Source organism: Euprymna scolopes, chromosome 5 (genome assembly GCF_053919585.1).
Source record: "Euprymna scolopes isolate OS-2025 chromosome 5, ASM5391958v1, whole genome shotgun sequence".
Taxonomy (NCBI): Eukaryota; Metazoa; Mollusca; class Cephalopoda; order Sepiida; family Sepiolidae; genus Euprymna; species Euprymna scolopes.
Window position 1 is genome coordinate 13,382,288 of NC_136486.1, and position 22,204 is coordinate 13,404,491.

At 34.1% G+C, this 22,204-nt stretch overlaps 1 pseudogene; it reads right to left on the reverse strand.

Annotated features, from left to right (window-relative positions):
• Positions 1-687: 687 nt before the first annotated feature.
• On the reverse strand, positions 688-805 carry LOC145277361 (5S ribosomal RNA; annotated as a pseudogene).
• Positions 806-22,204: the final 21,399 nt, after the last annotated feature.

The window sequence follows — 22,204 nt, forward strand, 5'->3', positions numbered from 1 at the left end:
TAAGCAAGAATCATACTATATATAGAAGTAAATGTAATATTAACGTAATGGATCTTTTCTGTATATTAAACAAATCGTGAACAATCAAACAAACAGACAAGAATACAGAATGTATATAGAGAGAGATAATACGTGCTAATTTATACTTTATTAACAGGGAGACCCAACGTTTGCCCGGAATGGAATGAAAAGCAACGAATGTTCAATACTTCCAAGACAGATATTGTCATTGAAATCGATCAAATCAATTCCTCCCCATGATGACTTTGTCCACAATACATTGTAGTCTGCATTGCACTGTAGAGAACCTGTTTATTTTAGGAAATGATTATTATGACTTGAATTAAAGTTTATAATGCAAAAGTCATATACCATTGCTCAATTGCGTTCTAAACAGAAACATTCAGTTCGAACACGCCTCTGTCTTATCAAATAAATTACTGTTGATTTTTGGACGTCAGACCCTTCTGCTTGTGCATTGATAAAACTTCTCAAATGCACGTGATGTTAGGCTGTCTAAAAGTGTTATCGATGCCTCCGTTCAGTTTCAAAAGGGGCAGCTGCAGGTGTGATTGTGAGGTAAGAGTTGCGCAATCTTCGACCACAGCTCTCCTGAATCGGCATTATTTGAGTTAAGTGACAAGGAGGAATCGAACGACTGAAAACAATACCAATATAAGCGGAGAGTAAATACAGCACCTGGAAGTCCCAAATGGTCGCGCACCTGGTACTGGCCAGGCTCAACGTTGCTTAACTTCGGTGATCTGACAGGAACCGGTGTGTCAAACGTGACTATGCCGTATATAAAACTGCTAAGTTTGGTCAAAATCGGACTGTTCCTTCTTTAATCTGATTTTTTCAAGTTTCGATGTTTGTCGGAGGTATATATTATAAGAAATATTAATGTATTCCGATACAAAATATATTAAAGAACACACCCAGTCACACCAAGTACATTTGTGCGAATTGTTTATTTATTTTTTATCCGTAAACCCGGTTTTTTAAGCTAAAACGAACATACACACACGCACAGACACACACACGCACGTTTATTTACATAAAAAATATTTATTTGCACAAAATATAAAAGTACATAATGAACAAAATAGGCTTTTACTTTTTATGATTTTTTTGTAATAAATATGTTTATTTATTTTATGATTTTTTTTCATTTACAAGCACAAGACCATGAAACCAGTGAGTAACAGAAGATATTGTAAAATTCATTTTTTTTGTTTTTGTCCCCTCCCCCTTGACGTGGCAGATGAAGACAATAACAACAGAGGCTAACCTTTAAAATTAAATACAAATTTTATTGATCCTCGGTTGCAAAAAAAAAAGATTGCCCATCTTTTCCTCTGAAAACAGAGCTGATATTAACCTCGTAACGTAAGTTTTGATATTAACCTCGTAAGGTGTTAGTTTTGTAGAAGACTAGGATATAAATACCCTAACTCGCTACAAGAAAAAATAATGAAACGAATTGAATGAAGGAAATAAAGAACTCAAATGCTGAAATAAAATAAACATGTCGTTTATTTTCTGTTGAGAAATGAAAGTCTTGGGTGTACACGTGTTCGTTCAGCCGTTGACGACTACGCGCGTGGAAGGAAAGGGGAATGCAATAGAGAAACGCGAAGTGGCAAGCCGGACTGTAGAAAGAGAGGGTTAAGCTCGGTAGAGAGTCGCGTACATGTCTGTTGATGGACCAAAACGAAAGGGGAGATAGAGTGAGAAAGTCAATCCAGGTTATGGACATAGAAAGCGTATAAAGTGTACGTACTGTCTGTTGGCTTTTTGTCCCACATGGTAGCAAGTGGCGTGAGGTACGCGCGTGCGCGCGCATGCCGAAAAGGCACGCTGTCGGTCCGTAGACCGTACTGCTCAAAAGCTGGTCCTAAAAAGGGACAAGCTGCTTATTGCTCTTGCTTTTATGGGTGTTTCCGCTGGTCTTTTGCGCATGTGTGGATTTCCTTTGAAAGGGGAAGTGACTTTGTCCATGCGTGCTTGTATGTGAGTACATGTGTGTACGTTAGCGTGTGTGTATATACACGTGAATGTGAGTGTATGTACGCGAACGTAAATATATGTACGTGTGTGAATGTGGGCGCGTATGTTTGTGTGCGCGTATGTATATGACAAGTAATATAGTTTGTGATGTGAACGCGTGTTTTTGTATGAGACTAGAAAAGGCTCGCGCAGTTTTTATCTTTAACAGAAACTGGAAGCAGGTTCATTCTCTCTTCTAAGATAAGTGTTCGCAGCTGTAGAAAGAGTCGGCAAGATGCCTTGTGATGAAAAGGATCCAATATTCGCAATGTCGGCATAGTGCACAATTCTATGGTCAATGTTTATATTAATTCGGTAATTATACCAATAAAATTCTCTTAACGGACTTAATGAAGACGTGCCTATATTTAAGCATCAAATAAATGATTCGAGTCTATAACAGACTCTTAGTAATGAGCCTAATTATTTAGGCATAAGATAAACTGTCTCAAAGAGATGAAAGTTGTGGGATCCATACCTCCTGCAGGGGGTGAGTTTCAGTGTCCTTTAGAGTTCGACTGCTTGTGATGATTATAACGGATTCTCTGCGTATGTCCAGGTAAAGTTCTTAGCTGAAACTGTAGGCAAACACACAAATAGAAAGAGCCTGCGAAAGTGCAACGCTTCGCAGATAATAAAATGGGCCACTCTGATCAGCCCAAAAATAATACAATGGGAGACTTGATGTAATTATCAAAGTTCGTACAATATCTCTCATCATTCTTCATTCTACGATTAAACTTAACACATTTTTTACTTTTTGTCCATTGCGTTCACTTCAATAATCATTAAGATACAACATATCACACTTCAAGCTGGGTACATAACTGCTAAATACTCTTTTACCATCAAGGTTAACGTCGACTTTTTAGCTTAAGAATGTAGAAAATAAGGGGGTTGTACACATAGATTCGAAAAAATTGTCAAAAAAACAAATATATAACAAATAAATGTTATCAAAGGCAAGATAAGTTACTTTTCTACCTAACTGGATATATTTTTTGTGTTTTTATTCAATGTAACACGTTTATTCAGTTCGAAAAGCATACAGTGTTTACCGATGTATTGGAAAATTAAAAATGGCGCCCGACACTCTCTTTAACACGGTAAGTTCAGGAAAAGATGTTATAAATAATAAAATAGACAAAATACTGTTAGAAATTCGCTCATTATATGTTACCGTGACATAAATTGACATATATTCGGTGTTTTTTTTAATAGTATTTTGACTAGTTTATTATTTATAACACCTTTTCCCAAACTTCCCATGTTAAAGAGAGAGTCGGCCGCCATTTTGAATTTTCCAATACATCGGTAAACACTGCATGTTTTTCGAGCTGAATAAACATGTTACATTGAATAAAAACAAAAAAAAATGTATCCAGTTTGGTAGAAAAGTAACTTATCTTGCCTTTGATAATATTTATTTGTTATAGATTTGTTTTTTGACAACTTTTTCGAATCTATGTGTACAGTAATACAAACCCAAAATAAGTAATTAAAAAATAACAAGTGTGTAAGGGAGACAACTCTTTTTTTTTAATTTTGGATTATTCCCCTTCATATGCGCATATTTATGTTGAAGATTCTGCGGATAAGCCAACAAACGAAAACAAGGGGGGAAACTTTTTTCAGATATATAACAAATAAATATTACAAAATGCGAAATAAGTTGCCCTTCTGCCTAGCTGGATAAGTGTTAAAGATTTAGTCGGATCGAAAAACAAGTTGTGTTTAGCATCAAGTTTAAACAAGAAAAAAAAATAGCCGCGACTCTACATTTACATCTATTATCGTGATATTTATTAAGTTTCTACAAATATTTTGTTTGATTTTTGATTTTTCAGTCATCATCCAGACTTCAAAGATGTAAGTGTAAAATCGCAACTATTTTTCTTGTTCTCACGTAACGTTTGACACAGCTTATCTTTCGACTGGGATAAACATTTTAAAGTAAGTAAAAATACTAAAATTTTATCCAGCTAGGTAAAAAAAAAAAAAAAAAAAAACTTTTCTTGTCTTTGGTAACATATATTTGTTATATATTTGACATTTTTTATCTTTTTTTTTATTTTTCGTTTGTTGGTTTATCTATGAAATGCCCTTTTATGCTATGATAATGCATGCTAATTTATATTTTACTAGCAAGGATAGCCAACGTTACCTGGGATTGAATAAAGATCAACGAATGCGCCACAGTCCACACTTCCAATACTTTTCTTATCATCGAAATTGATGAAATCACCCATTTTTAAATTAAATCGATTTTATTAGCTGCTCGAGTCGGGAACCCACTGTAGTGCCCCAGGAGGAAGCTCATACGCCTCCCCGCAGTATCTTAGTCCATAATGCATTGTAGTCTATATTGTACAGTAGAGAACCTAGTGTTGATTTTATAAAAAAAATATCTTTATATATAACGGCGTGAATTAATGTCTAAAATGCAAAAGTCTAGCATCATTGCTCAATTGTGCTCTAGATAGAAACATTAATTTCTTTAAATTTAATTTAATTAATTTCATGTCCCTGCCATATGAAAGAACCTACTGTTGATTCTATACGCTGGGCCGTTCTGCTTGTGCATAGAATAAAATTTCTCAAATGCAACTGTGATATTGCGTTGTATAAAAAAAATACTTTCGTCAAAATCGGGGTGTTCTTTCTGTAATCGGATTTTTTTCACTTTTCGATATTTATCGGAGGCATTACAATACAAAATATATCAAAGAACACAACCAGATACATATGTGTGATTTTTTTAATCTGTCTAGCCGTTCTTTTGAGTCTATAATGAATAAACTTACACGCGCGTGCGTGCACTGCATGAGCGCGTATACGCACGCACGCACGCGCATGCGTATATTTAATTTTATGATTTTTTTTTAATAAATATGTTTATTTACTTTGATAATTTTTTTCAAATAAATAAATTTATTTATTTTATAGCCTTTTTTTTTTTTTTTTTTCATTTACAGATTACACGCAAAGCCATTAAATGTGTGAATAACAAAGGATATCTCTCATCATTGTTTGGTATGTGCTAAAACTTGGCACAATTTGTCCGATTCATCTAAACATTATTCTTTACATGCTTTCACTGTTTGTCCATGGTTTTTTACTTCCGCAATCACAATACTACAAGATATTACACTTCATGCCGGACACGTAATTACTAAATGCTTCTTTTGTTATCAGGGTTAACGTCAACTTTTTTAGTTTAAAAAATAGGAAATAAACCAATGAACTAACACAGTACGTAAGGGGAACAACTCTTTTTTATTTATTCTTGAATTATTCCCCTTTTAATGTGCATATTTATGCACGTGCTAATTTATACTAACAGGGAACCCCAACGTTGCCCGGTGTTGAATGAGAATCAACAAATGTTCTAGACTTCCAACACAATTATTGTCATTGAAATAGATGAAATCGCCAATTTGTCAATCACATCGATTAATTGCCTGCTCGAGTCGGGAACCCAACGTGCCAGGAGGAAACTCACGTGCCTTCCCGCAGTGACTTAGTCTACAAATACATTGAAGTCTAGATTGCACTGCAGAGAACCTTCTGTTTATTTTATGAAATTGTTTTATATCATAGTTTGAATAAAGGTTTCAAATGCAAATCATGGTCTAATTGTGCTCTAAATAGAAACAATCATTTCGAACGCACTCCCGTCTTATCAAAGAATTTACTGTTGATTTTATACGTCGGGCCTTTTTGCTTGTGCAATGATAAAACTTCTCAAATACATTTGTGATGTTAGGTTTGATAATAGTGTTAACTAAGATCAAAGTCGGACTTTTCCTTCTTTCATCGGATTTTTTTTTACTATGGATTTGCGATATTTATCAGATATATTCTGATACTAAACATATCGAAAAACATAAGCAGGCACATGAAATACATTTGTGAGAAAATTTTTTAAAAAGTATCGATCCAGCCGTTTTGGTGTATATAGGAAAGTCTCTCCATCCCTCCCTTTCTCACACACACACACACACACACACACACACACACACACACACACACACACACACACACACACACAGTGTCTTAATAACAATATGTACGCAGTTTAGATGATTGCAGTTTCTCCTTTTTAAATAGATTGTAATCACGTTCATGTTCCTATTTACTTGCCTACCCACGAGGGCAGAGTTAGACACAAGCTTGGTTTTTAATGTGGGGGAAAATCCAGCTCCCCAAGAAGGGTCACGCTGATAGGAACAATAATTTTTTAAAATTGTCTCAGTCATGAAGGATTTCTCCTCCACTAACCGAGAACAGAAAAAGTGAAGTGCAGCATTAGAACAGAAACTACACTGTGATCTTAGCCCGAGAGCCATAACAATAGACTTGAGTTGAATAAAACTGCTGGGATTTATCGAATTCAGGCATGTCTATTTGTCAATTAGACATGCCATTCTCTTACGTGTGACTTGATAAACAATCACCTGTTTGAAAAGATTAAATGCTTAATGCAATACATCATTCGGCTGTGCACAAAAATGATGATTCCAGTTTAAATAATATACAAGCATCCCTATGATCCCCCTTTAGTGGGTATTTTCAGATCGAGAAGTGTTGGTTTATATTCATCTGGTAGAGCTTATAACACAAAATAGTTTAGTTTATTAAATGTTAAATTGAAGCTAAATATTATACAGTTTTTGTATTTTCTATTTCATTTTGTTTGGTTACAAATTACTTATTTTATACACTGGCCCTTTTACTTGTGCAGTGATAAAATTTTTCAAATGCGCTTGTGATGTTAGGCTGTATAAAAGTGTTAACTTGCGTCCAAATTGGAATTTTCCTTCTTTAATTGGATATTTTGATTTTCGATATTTATCAGAGGCCTTCCGATACAAAATATATTAAAGGACACAAGCAGGCACATAAAGTGTTTTTTTTATTTTTTTTTTTAATTGGCCCAGCCGTTTTGGAGTATATAGGAACAAACACACACACTCACACACACATGTTTATTTACATAAAAAATATTTATTTGCACAAAATATAAAAATACATAATGAACAAATTAGGCACAAGACCAATACTTTTTATGAATTTTTTTCTTTTGAATAAAATTAATATTTTATTAAATAACTTATCTAAAATGAATGCTGTTCATTTCATTTCTATCTATATGTATTAGTTAGATGTTACGACTTTTGTATTTCTTTATCATTCATTTAAAATTTGACAAAATATGTTTAGTATATAATTATATTAATTACTTTTCTTGAAGTAATTTATAAAATATAAAAATGCTTTTTAAGAAATAAGGAAAAACACACCGGTGATTTACTTCCCTTTTGGGACAGAGACGCTATGAACTCGGAGACGAAGGCATGTTTTTCCCATGTTGAGCTGATGCTCACTTGAATGAGTGTAAGGCTGTTATAGATTTTATTACCTAAATCGTATGGTAGAGCCGCCACAAGAGTGAGCAAACCTTTTATTGTATGTTCTGTTATGTAATGTTACTGCTACTGTTTCCATTTACGTTTGTCGATATGGTAATAAATTTTGTATTTATGTACTAGAGAGCATTTTGATTTTATTCTGTGTTCTCCAGATGTCGAATGACATACATGTTTTTCATTTGCAGAGAAAGATAAGTAGGAATATGAAACTCCCAGCACTGGTTGCCCCCACCCCACCCCCCGAACACATTCCCAAAACAGTTATTATCACACCAATTGGCAATTTGAATTTTTGCAAGTTCCTTTTGGAATGCAAAATGCAGCACAAAGATTCAAAGACTAGATATTGTCAGATTAGCCATTTATCTGTGAATACATAGATGATGTACTCATTGCTAGCTGAAATAGACAGGAGCACATCAATCAAGTGCAACAAGTATCTGAATGTCTGAAGCAAGATGGTGTAATGCTAAATCTAACTGTTTTCCTTCAATCTGAGGCCCTGTTCATGGGGCATTAGAATACACCGACTGCCCCCCTGCATAGGATAAAAATCCCTCAATGGGGGTCCTGGATATGACCTTAAACTATATCCAGTGGTGAGGCCCCAGCTTGCGAGCTTTGGGGAGTGTGGAGCCACCCTTTAATTACCATTGCTCCCAGGTCCACTCTGACCCGGAGTGGTAGTACCTGTTAGGGTTCCAACGATGGGTTCAATAGAAACCGACTTGAAAACAACAAATATATTCTATTAAAAAATTTTTCTTCAAAATCTTTGGATTCGGCATTAAATAACCCGAAAAGGGTTGATATGCCGTAAAACAAAAACAACCAACCAACCTTCAATCTGAAGTCACATTTTTGAGACACCATATCTCAAAGAAGGAACTTCCTCATCACTGGAGACAGTCAAGTTCATTCAAGATTTAACTATTCATGTTAGTTTGAGACATCTGTGCTTATTCTTAGGACAAGTAAACTTTAAACGTATGCCCCCCCTCCTATCACTGTGCTCAAGTACTTTTGTCATTTACAAATGTGAAGAACTGTGATATTACATTTTCAGAGCTGGCTGTAATAGCATTCAACAAGCTTAAGATTATGTTGCAGGAGACCATCAAATTGTCTTACATCTAACCCAACCATAAACTGCCTGGCATCTGCAATTGCTATTGGAACTATCCTGCAACAAAAACATGACATGGACTGGAAACTGATTTTCTTCTTCTCCAGGAAATATAACTGAGATAGAAAAACGCTGTAGCATTCTCTGCAATATGCCATTTCCATCACATTCCGGACCACAAGCCTCTATTAGGTTCCTTGCAATCTTCTTCAGAGAAATATTCTCCCTGAGAGATTCGCCAGATAAACTACATCCTCCAGTTTACATCTAACATCCAGTATGTCAAGGGAATAGACAACATCCCAGCAGACACGTTAGCATGAGGAATTAATTTCTTCCTGCTGGTGCCTTCCATTGACATTGACAGCTTGTCTGATGAAAAGAAAGATAAGCACCTGCAAAATCTTCTGTAGAAAAATTCAACTTCATTGCAGTTGGTTACAATTGCCAACCTAGCCAGCAACAAAAAAATTGTGCGTGACAAACTACATCCATATATTCTTGTATCCTTCCACAAAGGTATATTTAGTGTAGTGTATTTTCTGTCACATCCTGGAGTCAATTCATTCATAAGACTACTAACAGACTAATATGTCTGGTCGCGGATCAAAGCAGATGTGAGAGAGTGGGTGAAGACATGTGTGAAGTGCCAAATAACCAAGGTCAGTCGCATTACTCAAGCTCCTTCAGGCAAGTTCTCAGTTCCAGATGAGAGATTTAAGGACATACACATCGACATCACCGGACCATTTCAGACATGAGAAGATCAGTGTTATCTGCTGATATGCATCAACTGATTCTCTCGATAATTCGAGGCTCTATCGAGGCTCTATCCATGCAAGACATGACAGCATATACAACAATTAGAACATTCCTCACCAGCTAGTTGGCGAGGTTCGATGTTCTGTAGAATATAATAAGGTCGACAGCCTGAGTGCAAACAATTTCACAAGCTGTCAAAACTTTTGGGCACCACGTACATCCATACTAAAGTTTATCATCCCCAAGCAAACGGCATTGTGGAGAGATTACATTGCAGCTTGAAAGCCTTTTTACTAACAATGCAAAGTATTTAGAACACTTTCCACTAATATTGTTAGGACTTCACATCACTGTAAAGAGACATCGATTGCTCAGCAGCAGAAGCCCTGGATAAAAACTACACTGTGGCTACCAGCACAATACTTTTGTGCAGTTCCAAAGAAAGTTTAGGATGCAACATCATTTGTTGACAGACTGACCACAAAAATGGCCAAGATAGCATATTCTCCATCAGAGGAAAATAAAAATACAAATACATACACACCTAAGCAGTTAGAGACTTGTACCTCTGTATTATCCGTGATACAGCTAGGGTGCATTCTCTGCAGCATTCATATAGCAGCCACTCTAAAGTAAATACAAAACAGAAGAAGTTTTTAGGGTTGTTATTAAGAATGAAAAAAACAAAACATTTCAATGGGCAGGATATGATGCTTAAGAGATATGGCCATGAGAAAAAGACACGTTCAGGCAGACATGCAAGATGGCCTGTCCATTTTAAGGAGTTTGTTTGTGCATGAATGTAAAATAAAAATAAACGCTAATTTTCAGATTATCTGTATTTGGTAAGGTGGGTATTGTAAGGGGCATAATGGTAAAAAAAAAACACTGGTGGGTTACTTCCCCTTAGGAAAGAGATATCATAAACTTGGAGACGAAGGTATGTTTTCCCCTGTTGGGCTGATGCTCACTTGAATCGTAAGGCTGTCATAGACTTTATTACCTACGTCATATGATAGAGCTGTCACAAGAGTGAGTAAACCCTTTTATTGTATGTTTTGTCATGAAATGTTACTATTTCCGTTTACGTTTGTCTATGATAACAAATTGTGTATCTATTTACGTGGGAGTCTTTGACTTTTATTCTGTGTCCCTTCCAGATGCTGAGTGACATGCATGCTTTTCCTTTGCTGAGTAAGATAAGTAGGGATATTAAACCTTCAACAGCTTAAATAACCAGGACATAGAACAAATTAGAAATAATAGTAAATATTTTTTAAATTAGTAATTGACAGAAAAAAGAAGAAAGTTGCTCTCAATAAACTGCATTTTACTTAAGAAGAATCATAAAAAAATTAGTTCATTGAAAATTAAATTGCGACTAAATGATAGCAACCCCTTGCCTTCCTGTTGATATGACTTTGTTTTATTTACAGATTTATGATTTGCCAATCCGACAAAAGAAACCAGATAAACCTGGGGAATGGCTATTATATGACCAGACACAATTGAGCGTGTAATTATCTCCACAGGATCATGTGTAAAAAGTTGAATATCTAATGCAGCAGCAAGTACTGGGAACATGTTTACCAGCAATAACAGTTGGAAATAAGTCATACGCCATCAACTAAGATTATGCAATTTCTACAGCTATGTACCTAGAAAACTGAGCTATAAAATCTCACATAGTGATCTGAGACAAGAAGCAAAAAGAAACAACCTTAGTAGAAGTCAGTGTCTTCAATGATGCTGAGTTAAACGGAGCTGGATGGGAAAAGATAACGAATTACTAAGGTTTTATGCACAATCAGAAATTGGAATTTTCAGAAAATCTCCATCAGTCTAGTAATTATAGAATATAGGAGTACTGGTACTCTTGAAAAGCAATTTCAAAAAGAATCTGGCAAATAATTGCATTTAAAAAGACAGTTAAAAACAAGGTTAGGTCTTCCTTGTCAATATGTGTATGGTTCCATTTAGCATCCTAGACCATTCCTAAAATGGATATACTGATTTTTCAGTGTGGTCTTCCATCCTATGAGACAACACATCTCCGAAACCATGAGGAGAAGCAATCACTTGCACAAGTATAAGTTGGGACAGGTCCAAATAAATAAGAAGGGGTGCTGTATACAGATTCTTTTTGGTCTCTTCAAAGGCTTTCTGTTGTGAGGCTTCCCACTTTCAAACTGCATCCTTCCTCATTAGTATGCACAGTGACTTAAGATGTGTGGACAAATTTGGAAATTTGCACTCTTCCTTGTATTATTCCTGAGTGTGGGGGCATTTTAATTGCAGTCACTTTCTCTAGTAGAAGAGATGTGCTCTTCTTTCTACCTTTCTTTTTTTTTTTTTACATTGGCAACACCACTTATCAAGGCCAAGAGGTCACTCGAGGATAAGGGTTAAAGAGTGTACAGTAGTACATTGAACAATATAGTAATCGTTAGTAATGGAAATTCGGTAAATTTGTTAACTTAAGTGGAACGGCTCATCAAGAACTTGTTTATGTTAGACTTGAAGACAACCATATTGTAGTCAGCTGGAAAGCAGGCAAACGGAAGACAGTTCCACAGGCGTGGAGTTCTAAGAACGAAACTTTGTTCATGGAGTCTACGCTAAGGTTTAGGCACAGACAAAGAGTGGGGGAAATTATTGATAGTGTTTTCAGCTAGATGAGTGTTTTTTGTGAAAGTTTCACGAAGGGGCGGGCATAGATTAGAGCTCACATGAGCACTTGCCATGAAAATAATGATAAAGTAGAGTCAGACTCCAACATCTCCTTGAACACAAGATAGATTCTTCAAATAAGAATTCACACTTTCTTTTTTTCAGTTTGAGCCCAGCTTTGTTCAGTGTATGACATACTCACTACGTGATGTCATCATCTCACCTGAAATTAGTGCAATGCTATCAATGTTATCCCTGTGTTAGGAAGTACAAAATTAGAACATATAACTAAAAAAGGAAACAAGTTCATCAGCAGAACAAAGGTACAGAAGTTGTTCATCAGCCTACACAAAAGGAACTGAAATAGTCTTGTTAATCAAGGTGTGGCAGAACTTTTTGTAATTTACACTCAGGTATTTTTGCTAGCAGTGTTTAATAAAATATTTTAAAATTTAGCGTTATGAAATTAATTCATACATGGATTATTTTTTCATATTCCCCAAAATTTAATTCTTGTTAAATTAAATTCTCTCAAATTTAGATGAAATAAATTTCTGACGAAAATAAAATTATGAGGAAGATAAAATTAAATATTTCTAAGCAGTTATTTAAGTTTTTTAGAAATGGGCCTTGATAAGTGGTGTACGGCATAATCACGTTGGCACACCAGTTCCCGCTGGATCACCAAAGTGAAGCAATGGTCAGTACGAAATGGGTGACCATTTGGGGCTTTCAGGTGCTATATGTGCTCTCCGCTTATCTTGGTATTGTTTCCAGTCATCATAGATTTCTTCTTGCCACTGGACTCAAACAGTGCCGATTCAGGATAGGTGTGGTTAGAGATTGCGCAACCCTTGCCTCACAATTACACACGCAGCTGCCCCTACATGGGGTATCCTTTATCTTTCAAGACTGAACGGAGGCATCGTACATAAAAAATAAGAAGAATGGACAAAGTTAAGCTATGACAGCAATAAAATGTGGCAGAGATAATACATAACACTTTCAGAAAATGTATGAATAAAATTCTTAACAGTAAATTACTTTATCAAACAATGAAAAACAGAACAAAGTATTTTTCACAATTAATGATAGTAATTGTCAACTTTTGTTTTTTTCATATTATTATAAAGATTAAACGGCGGAATGAATAAAAAAAATTTTTTTAACATTTTCTCATTTTGTTATGAAAAAGTCAAAGTATTATTGACCTTTAACTGATCAAGGGAAGATAATTATGTAATATTGACTTAATATTGACTAAAACAAAAAATAAATATAAAAAGGGCTTCTGTGTCTGTTTAATGGATGTACAAGGTGCATTCAATAAGTTTCCAGACGTGTTTTGTACAAGCATTTAAAATCATCATAGACTCTTGAAAATTCAGTAGGATATTTCTATACATCTTATGAGAAGACTACCTAATTTTTATGATTTCAGGTTCAAATGAACAGCTACAGCAGGAATTGGAATACATCCTACTAAAACCTGATTGTTCCAACTGGTGAATTTCAAAAATGTAATCTGGATGTGAGAACACTTTAGAAGAAAAAAATGCAATAGAAGTTTTTTTTTAAACTTGGAAATGCCACAAAAACATGGAATGCTTCAGATTGCTTTTGGACCATCTCGCATGAATCTGGTATAAGTTTTGAAATGGCGTAAGAGATTTAGGGTAGGCAGGGAGTCTGTGAGGGATGATGAAAGGTGTTGGAGGACTAAGGAAATCACCCAAATAAAGAATTCCATGGATAAGGACCGTACTGTGTCTATAAAAATAATAGGTGTAGAGTTTGATATGAGTGTGGGAACTGTATAAGCAATTATTCGTGAGGAACTGAAGATGCAGAAGATGCACAACTTCAACCCCTAAACCATTTGACCAAGATGAGCATCAAGACAGTTTTTCATCCTCCATATCGTCCGGATCTTGCTCCCAATAACTTTTGGTTATTTCCTAAGCTTAAGAAAAACCTTAGAAGCTTTTGTTATGAGACAATTGAGCAGATGAAAGATGCTGTGAAGAGAGTTATTGACACGCTCACACAAGACGAGTTCCATGAGGCGTTCCAAAAATTTTACAATGGTACAAGTGCATTGCAGCCAGAGGAGATTACTTTGAAGGCGACCAGAGTTTCATGTGTGTAATATCAATAAAAGTGCCGATACGAAAAAAGTCTGGAAACTTATTTAAAGCACCTCGTACTAAATGAAGAACAAAACACAAGTGAATTTTTTTTTTATTTTAGTTAAGAGATCAAGGAGACTAATACTTGATATCTTTGTAAGTTCAAGAATTTGAAGTTGACTCCTTTTAGGGTTGCTCCAGCTTGGTCGTCTATGAATTGTATCCAGCTATTTTGTAGCTTATATTTTATTAAACCATTTGCCTTTTTTCTTTGTTTCATTCTCTTTCAGTTGAAGTTCTCAGAAATCAAGGGGCACCCCTTCCTGAGGCTAACACTTGATTGCTATATAAGATACATAGATATTTAAATATTCTTTATCTTTCAAACACTGAGTTAGTAAAGAAGTTGTGAACACAATTTTCCTATCCCAAATTGATCATTTAAATATGTTATAGCATACCTTTCTTGTGGTCTCTTAATCTTACTGTATTCCAGGACAAGAATTCGTCTTGTCTCGTGGAGTATCCAGCTTTGTGCAGTTACTTGAAGTAATTGGGCTGTTATTTGAAGTAATATCGCTTAGAAAAGTAATATCATTTAGAAAAGTAATATCACTTAGACAAGTAATATTCTTCTCTGATCTTGAGCAAGTGGTACAATGGGGAAAGAGGTGGATTGTTACTTTTAATGCATCTAAAACCAAGCTTTTATCTTTACATCTTCAACGCTCTGATCCCCATCTGGCATACATTGAAATGAATGGCTCTCGTCTTGGGGAGGCCTCATGTTTTGACAAGCTTCTGGGCTTGACCTTTATTCCTGATCTTAAATGGAACACATACATTAAATCCGTTGCCAAAGCCGCTGGAAAAATGGTGGGATCCTTCTATCGATCCAGTAGATATCTCACTGCTGATGCAATTCTCTATCTATATAAGAGCCAGGTACGTCCAAGGATAGAATACTGCTGCCACATCTGGACAGGAGCTGCTAGAAAGGACTTATCCTGCCTTGATAGAGTTCAAAATAGATTTGTAGCCTTGTGGGAGATGTCCTTTTCTTTTCCCTGCAACCTCTTTCTCACAGAAGAGATGTTGCGAGTTTGTCTCTGCTTTATCATTATTTTCATGGCAGGTGCTCGGCTGAGCTCCATTCTATAGTCCCCCCCCTCACAAAACTTTCACAAGAAACACCCATCTAGCAGAAAACACTATCACTCGTTTCCCCCACTCTTTATCTGTGCCTAAACCTAAGTGTAGATCCCATGAGCAAAACTTCTTTCTTAGAACTGCATGCCTGTGGAATTATCTTCAGTTTTTCTGCTTTCCAGCTGACTCCAATATGGTTGTCTTTAAGTCTAACGTAAACAAGTTTTTGATGAGCCATTCCATATAAGTTAACAAATTTACCGAATCTTCATTACTAACGGTTACTATATTGTCCAATTTCTACTGTACACTCTTTAACCCCTTATCCTCGAGTGGCCTCTTGGCCTTGGTAAGTGGTGTTGCTTATGTAAAAAAAAAATATCATTTAGAAAAGTAATATCACTTAGAAAAGTAATATCACTTAGAAAAGTAATATCATTTAGAAAAGTAATATCATTCATAAAAGCTGTTGTTTACTAGAGATCTTATTTTGGCCGCAAATACTATGCAATTTTTAATATTTAGTCAGGGTTTAGGGTTAGGGAAAAATATCTTCATGCCAGGTTGACAAACCTCTGTATAGCAGAAGCCCTTAGACATTTCCAGGATAGTGTCTAGTAGGCATTCAATGCACTGCTAAGTTTTAATTTTAGACAGAGAGAGACATATGTATCCAATTCCAATACTTTCTCTCGAGTATTTATATCGATTTATATCGATTTAGGATATCTCTACTTCAATACAGCTTGATCCTCTTCAGATTGTGTCTAGTTATTTTGTAGCTTTTCATTACACCATGTGCCTCTTCCTATTTTTGTTTCATTTTCTCAGAAATCAACGTGCTATCCTTCCTGTGGTTAATATTCGATTGATGTATGAAATACATAGATATTTGATTATTTCAGTAAAGTTCTCAAATAGTGAGTTAGTTAATACCTTTCAAATAGTGAGTTAGTTAATACCATTCAAATAGTGAGTTAGTTAATACCGTCCAAATAGTGAGTTAGTTTATACCATTCAAATAGTGAGTTAGTTTATACCATTCAAATAGTGAGTTAGTTTATACCATTCAAATAGTGAGTTAGTTTATACCATTCAAATAGTGAGTTAGTTTATACCATTCAAATAGTGAGTTAGTTTATACCATTCAAATAGTGAGTTAGTTTATACCATTCAAATAGTGAGTTAGTTAATACCATTAAAATAGTGAGTTAGTTAATACCATTCAAATAGTGAGTTAGTTAATACCATTCAAATAGTGAGTTAGTTAATACCATTCAAATAGTGAATTAGTTAATACCATTCTAATAATGAGTTAGTTAAGAAGTTGATAACAACTTTTCTCTTGCTGGGTGGAGTATCTGGCTTTGTGCTGTTACTTAAAATAACAGCACTAGGAGAAAGTACACCATTCCTTGTAAAAATCAGTATTGATAGTTTTACAGAGGAGATCTTATTTGGGCCGTGAATATTATGTAGTTCTGAATATTTAGTCAGGGTTTACTTGTCAGAAAAAGTATCATCATGCACAGACTGTCCTGACAAACCTCTGTCCTGAGAGATTTTACGTGTTCAAAGATAGTGCCTTACACTGAAATTTACACACAGTTTTCAGTGTGTATGTGTGTGCCTAATTAATAGACAAATAATAACTGGAATGATAATAATAGACACATAATAACAGGAATGATAATAATAACAGATAATAACTAGAATGATAGTAATAGATACATAATAACTGGAATGATAATAATAGACACATAATAACTGAAATAATAATAATAGACACATAATAACTGAAATAATAATAATAACACATAATAAATGGAATGATAATAATAGACACATAATAACTGGAATGATAATAATAACACATAATAACTGGAATGATAATAATAGACACATAATAACTGGAATGATAATAATAGACACATAATAACTGGAATGATAATAATAACACATAATAACTGTAATGATGATAGACAAATAATAACTGGAATGATAATAATAACACATAATAACTGGAATGATAATAATAGACACATAATAACTGGAATGATAATAATAGACACATAATAACTGGAATGATAATAACACATAATAACTGGAATGATAATAATAACACATAATAACTGGAATGATAATAATAACACATAATAACTGGAATGATAATAATAGACACATAATAACTGGAATGATAATAACACATAATAACTGGAATGATAATAATAGACACATAATAACTGGAATGATAATAATAGACACATAATAACTGGAATGATAATAATAACACATAATAACTGGAATGATAATAATAGACACATAATAACTGGAATGATAATAGACAAATAATAACTGGAATGATAATAATAGACACATAATAACTGGAATGATAATAATAGACACATAATAACTGGAATGATAATAACACATAATAACTGGAATGATAATAATAACACATAATAACTGGAATGATAATAATAACACATAATAACTGGAATGATAATAATAACACATAATAACTGGAATGATAATAATAACACATAATAACTGGAATGATAATAATAGACACATAATAACTGGAATGATAATAACACATAATAACTGGAATGATAATAATAGACACATAATAACTGGAATGATAATAATAGACACATAATAACTGGAATGATAATAATAACACATAATAACTGGAATAATAATAATAACACATAATAACTGGAATGATAATAATAGACATATAATAACTGAAATGATAATAATAGACACATAATAACAGGAATGATAATAATAGACACATAATAACTGGAATGATAATAATAGACACATAATAACTGGAATGATAATAATAACACATAATAACTGGAATGATTATAATAGACATATAATAACTGGAATGATAATAATAGACACATAATAACAAGAATGATAATAATAGACACATAATAACTGGAATGATAATAATAACACATAATAACTGGAATGTTAATAATAACACATAATAACTGAAATGATAATAATAACACATAATAACTGAAATGATAATAATAGACACATAATAACTGGAATGATAATAATAACACATAATAACTGGAATGATAATAATAGACATATAATAACTGGAATGATAATGATAACACATAATAACTGGAATGATAACACTGTGCAACAAATTTGAATTGAAAAAAAAGTACAAGACATATAAGACCTGTTTCGGTGTAAGAAAAGTATGCTGATTCCAAATCTGACATTTATTTCTCTGGATCAGGTACCATTTTCATGTACTTTATTATTAATTATTTTGAAAAAAAAAACACCGAATTCACCAGTTTAAACAATATTTGTCCTCTTAACTCTCTTGTGTAGATGTCATCATCCTTTTTTTAAATTCCAGCAGTAGTCTGCCAACATATCAGTGTTCCATTTTCCTTTAAAACGTTTTTCTATCAATGAAATATCTTGATGGAACCTTTCGCCATGTTCATCACTCACATGGCAAAGATTCTCAGCAAAAACATCCAAATGAGAGTGGAGCACATGAACTTTTAGAGACATGTTACATCCCATATCATGAAAATGATGCAATAGATCATTCACAACTTGCACATAGTCTTCTGAACGATGTTTTCCCAGGAAGTTATCACAAACTTTCTTGAATGACTCAAAGGCACATTTTTCTTTTCTCGTGAGATGTGTGTTAAAAGTTTCATCAAGAACAATTTTTCGAATTTGGGGACCTATGAAGATACCTTCTTTTATTTTCGCTCGACTTAATGAAGGAAACTTTTCTGCAAGATATGCAAATGCCAAGGAATCCTTATCTAGTGCTTTCACAAACTGCTTGAACAAACCGAGTTTAATATGCAAAGGTGGTAAATGGATTCTATCACTTTGCAGAAGTGGTTTGTGTTTGATGTTATGTTTTCCTTGCTCAATTTCATCTCTAGCAGGCCAGTGCTTGCGTACATTGTGTTCAGCTCTTGCTCTAGAGTCCCATAAGCACAAGAAGCAACAAAATTTAGTATAGCCTGGCTGAAGGCCAGTGAGCATGGCTATAACCTTGAAATCTGCACAAACATGCCATTTATGGACATCATGATGTATGCTTGCTAAAATTGTTTTTAAATTTTCATATGATTCTTTCATCGTTGTGCTGTAAGCTATAGGAACAGATGGCAGGGTGTTCCCATTGTAAAGCAAAACAGCTTTTATAGTAAATTTTCAGAAAAGAATGTATAAAACGCCCCTTTATGTTTAAAACATTAAAATACACAATAATCCGGTCTTTATTGAAGTTTTTAGTTATAAAATAATTTATTAAACGGATATCTATTTTTAACCCTCAAATTTTTTCCCGTGCCCTACAAATAAGGTTCTGAGGCAGGTTTTAGCTTCTTTTCCTTGATTTTTTTAGCCTACATTAAAAATGCCTTTCTTGACGAATACCATGGCTTTTCGGAAGGTGGTGAACACCAAACCATGTGCTATAGCATTATGTTTTTACTTTTGAAAAAATTAGCCCTTGGTCTAGAAAATATTATGCTAACCAAGCTAGCTCTGTCATCTAGCTCTCTTAAATCTGGAAAAATAGCTCATTTCGGCCGACTTTAGCAAATAAATGATTCAAATAAATGATTTAACAAATAATGTACATAATATGTGTACATTAAACTGTATTTTTCGCTTAAGATTTATAATTTAATACACATAATATGTGACTGCAAAGTCGTCAGTAACCCATTTTTGACGTTTTTACTGAACTTTAGGACTGTGGCAATTTTGCACAAATTATACCTAATTCAACAAAAAGAAAGCCAGAAATAAAATTTCCACGTTACTAGGTATACAAAAATTGCTGCAGATATCCTGTACTTTTTTTAGTGTTGCACAGTGTAATAATAGACACATAATAACTGGAATGATAATAATAGACACATAATAACTGGAATGATAATAATAGACACATTATAACTGGAATGATAATAATAACACATAATAACTGGAATGATAATAATAGACACATAATAACTGGAATGATAATGATAACACATAATAACTGGAATGATAATAATAACACATAATAACTGGAATGATAATAATAACACAGAATATCTGGAATGATAATAATAGACACATAATAACTGGAATGATAATAATAACACATAATAACTGGAATTATAATAATAACACATAATAACTGGAATGATAATAATAGACACATTATAACTGGAATGATAATAATAACACATAATAACTGGAATGATAATAACACATTATAACTGGAATGATAATAACACATTATAACTGGAAAGATAATAATAACACATAATAACTGGAATGATAATAATAGACACATAATAACTGGAATGATAATAATAGACACATAATAACTGGAATGATAATAATAGACACATAATAACTGGAATGATAATAATAGACACATTATAACTGGAATGATAATAATAACACATAATAATTGGAATGATAATAGTAACACATAATGACTGGAATGATAATAATAGACACATAATAACTGGAATGATAATAACATATAATGACTGGAATGATAATAAGAGACACATAACAACTGGAATGATAATAATAACACATAATAACTGGAATGATAATAATAGATACATGATAACTGGAATGATAGAGATCTTCATATAATTCTAGTTTCTTTTCATGTCATGTTGATAAGACGTTGGTATTTTATCATTTTTTTCCTTTTAGTTCTGTTTAACCCAGCATCATTCTTCTAAGTTTGCTTCTTTACTTCATCTTGTCCAATATATATATATATATAAATGTATATACATACATATATATATGTATATACATAAATATATATATATATGTATATACATATATATATGCATATACATATGTATATATATGTATATACATATGTATATATATGTATATACATATGTATATATAGCGGGAGAGGGCAGAGCGGTAGATCTAGATATATCTAAGGCTTTTGACAGGGTATGGCATGAGGGTCTCCTCAGGAAGATTAGATCTTACGGTATCACTGGTAGAATACTTAACATAATTAAATCCTTCTTAGATAAGAGAAAAATCCAGGTTGTCCTCGACGGTCGTACATCTAAACAATATGATATAAATGCGGGAGTGCCCCAAGGATCTATCCTTGGACCTCTGCTGTTCCTGATATTCATAAATGACCTCCCCGACAAGATTGCCTCTGAGATGGGTATATATGCTGATGGCACCACACTCTATAGCAGGCACGACACGACAGGAAAACAAACGAACATATATCTAAAGTAATGGCAGAAACACTAGAGGATGACCTCCAATCAGTAGTGGAATGGGGACAAAAATGGATGGTAACGTTCAATGCCACCAAGACAAAACTGGTTTCATTCAATAATTACAAGAAACCTTCTCTACCACCTATAGCAATGGCCAACGACTCTTTATCTGAGAGTACGTCTCTCAAGCTCCTTGGCCTAACGTTCACAGGAAACATGAGTTGGAACAATTACATCGAGGGCATTGCCAGGGCCGCTGCAAGGAAGGTGGGCTCTCTCTACCGTGCTAGAAAACTTCTAACACCCGAAAGTATCCTGTAGCTCTATAAGACCACTATTCGCCCATGTATGGAGTATTGCTGTCATATTTGGGCCGGTGCATCGGCTACTAGTCTCTCGCTCCTTGACAGGGTTCAAAAGAGAGTCGCAAATCTGATAGGCCCTAAACTGGCATCTAAACTTCAGCCTCTGTCCCATCGTCGAAACGTTGCATCCCTCTGCCTGTTCTACAAGTATTATAATGGTGAATGCTCTGAAGAACTGCAAGCACTTGTGCCCCCATGACGCGAACACCCTCGACAGACCCCACAAGCTGCAAATTCCCAC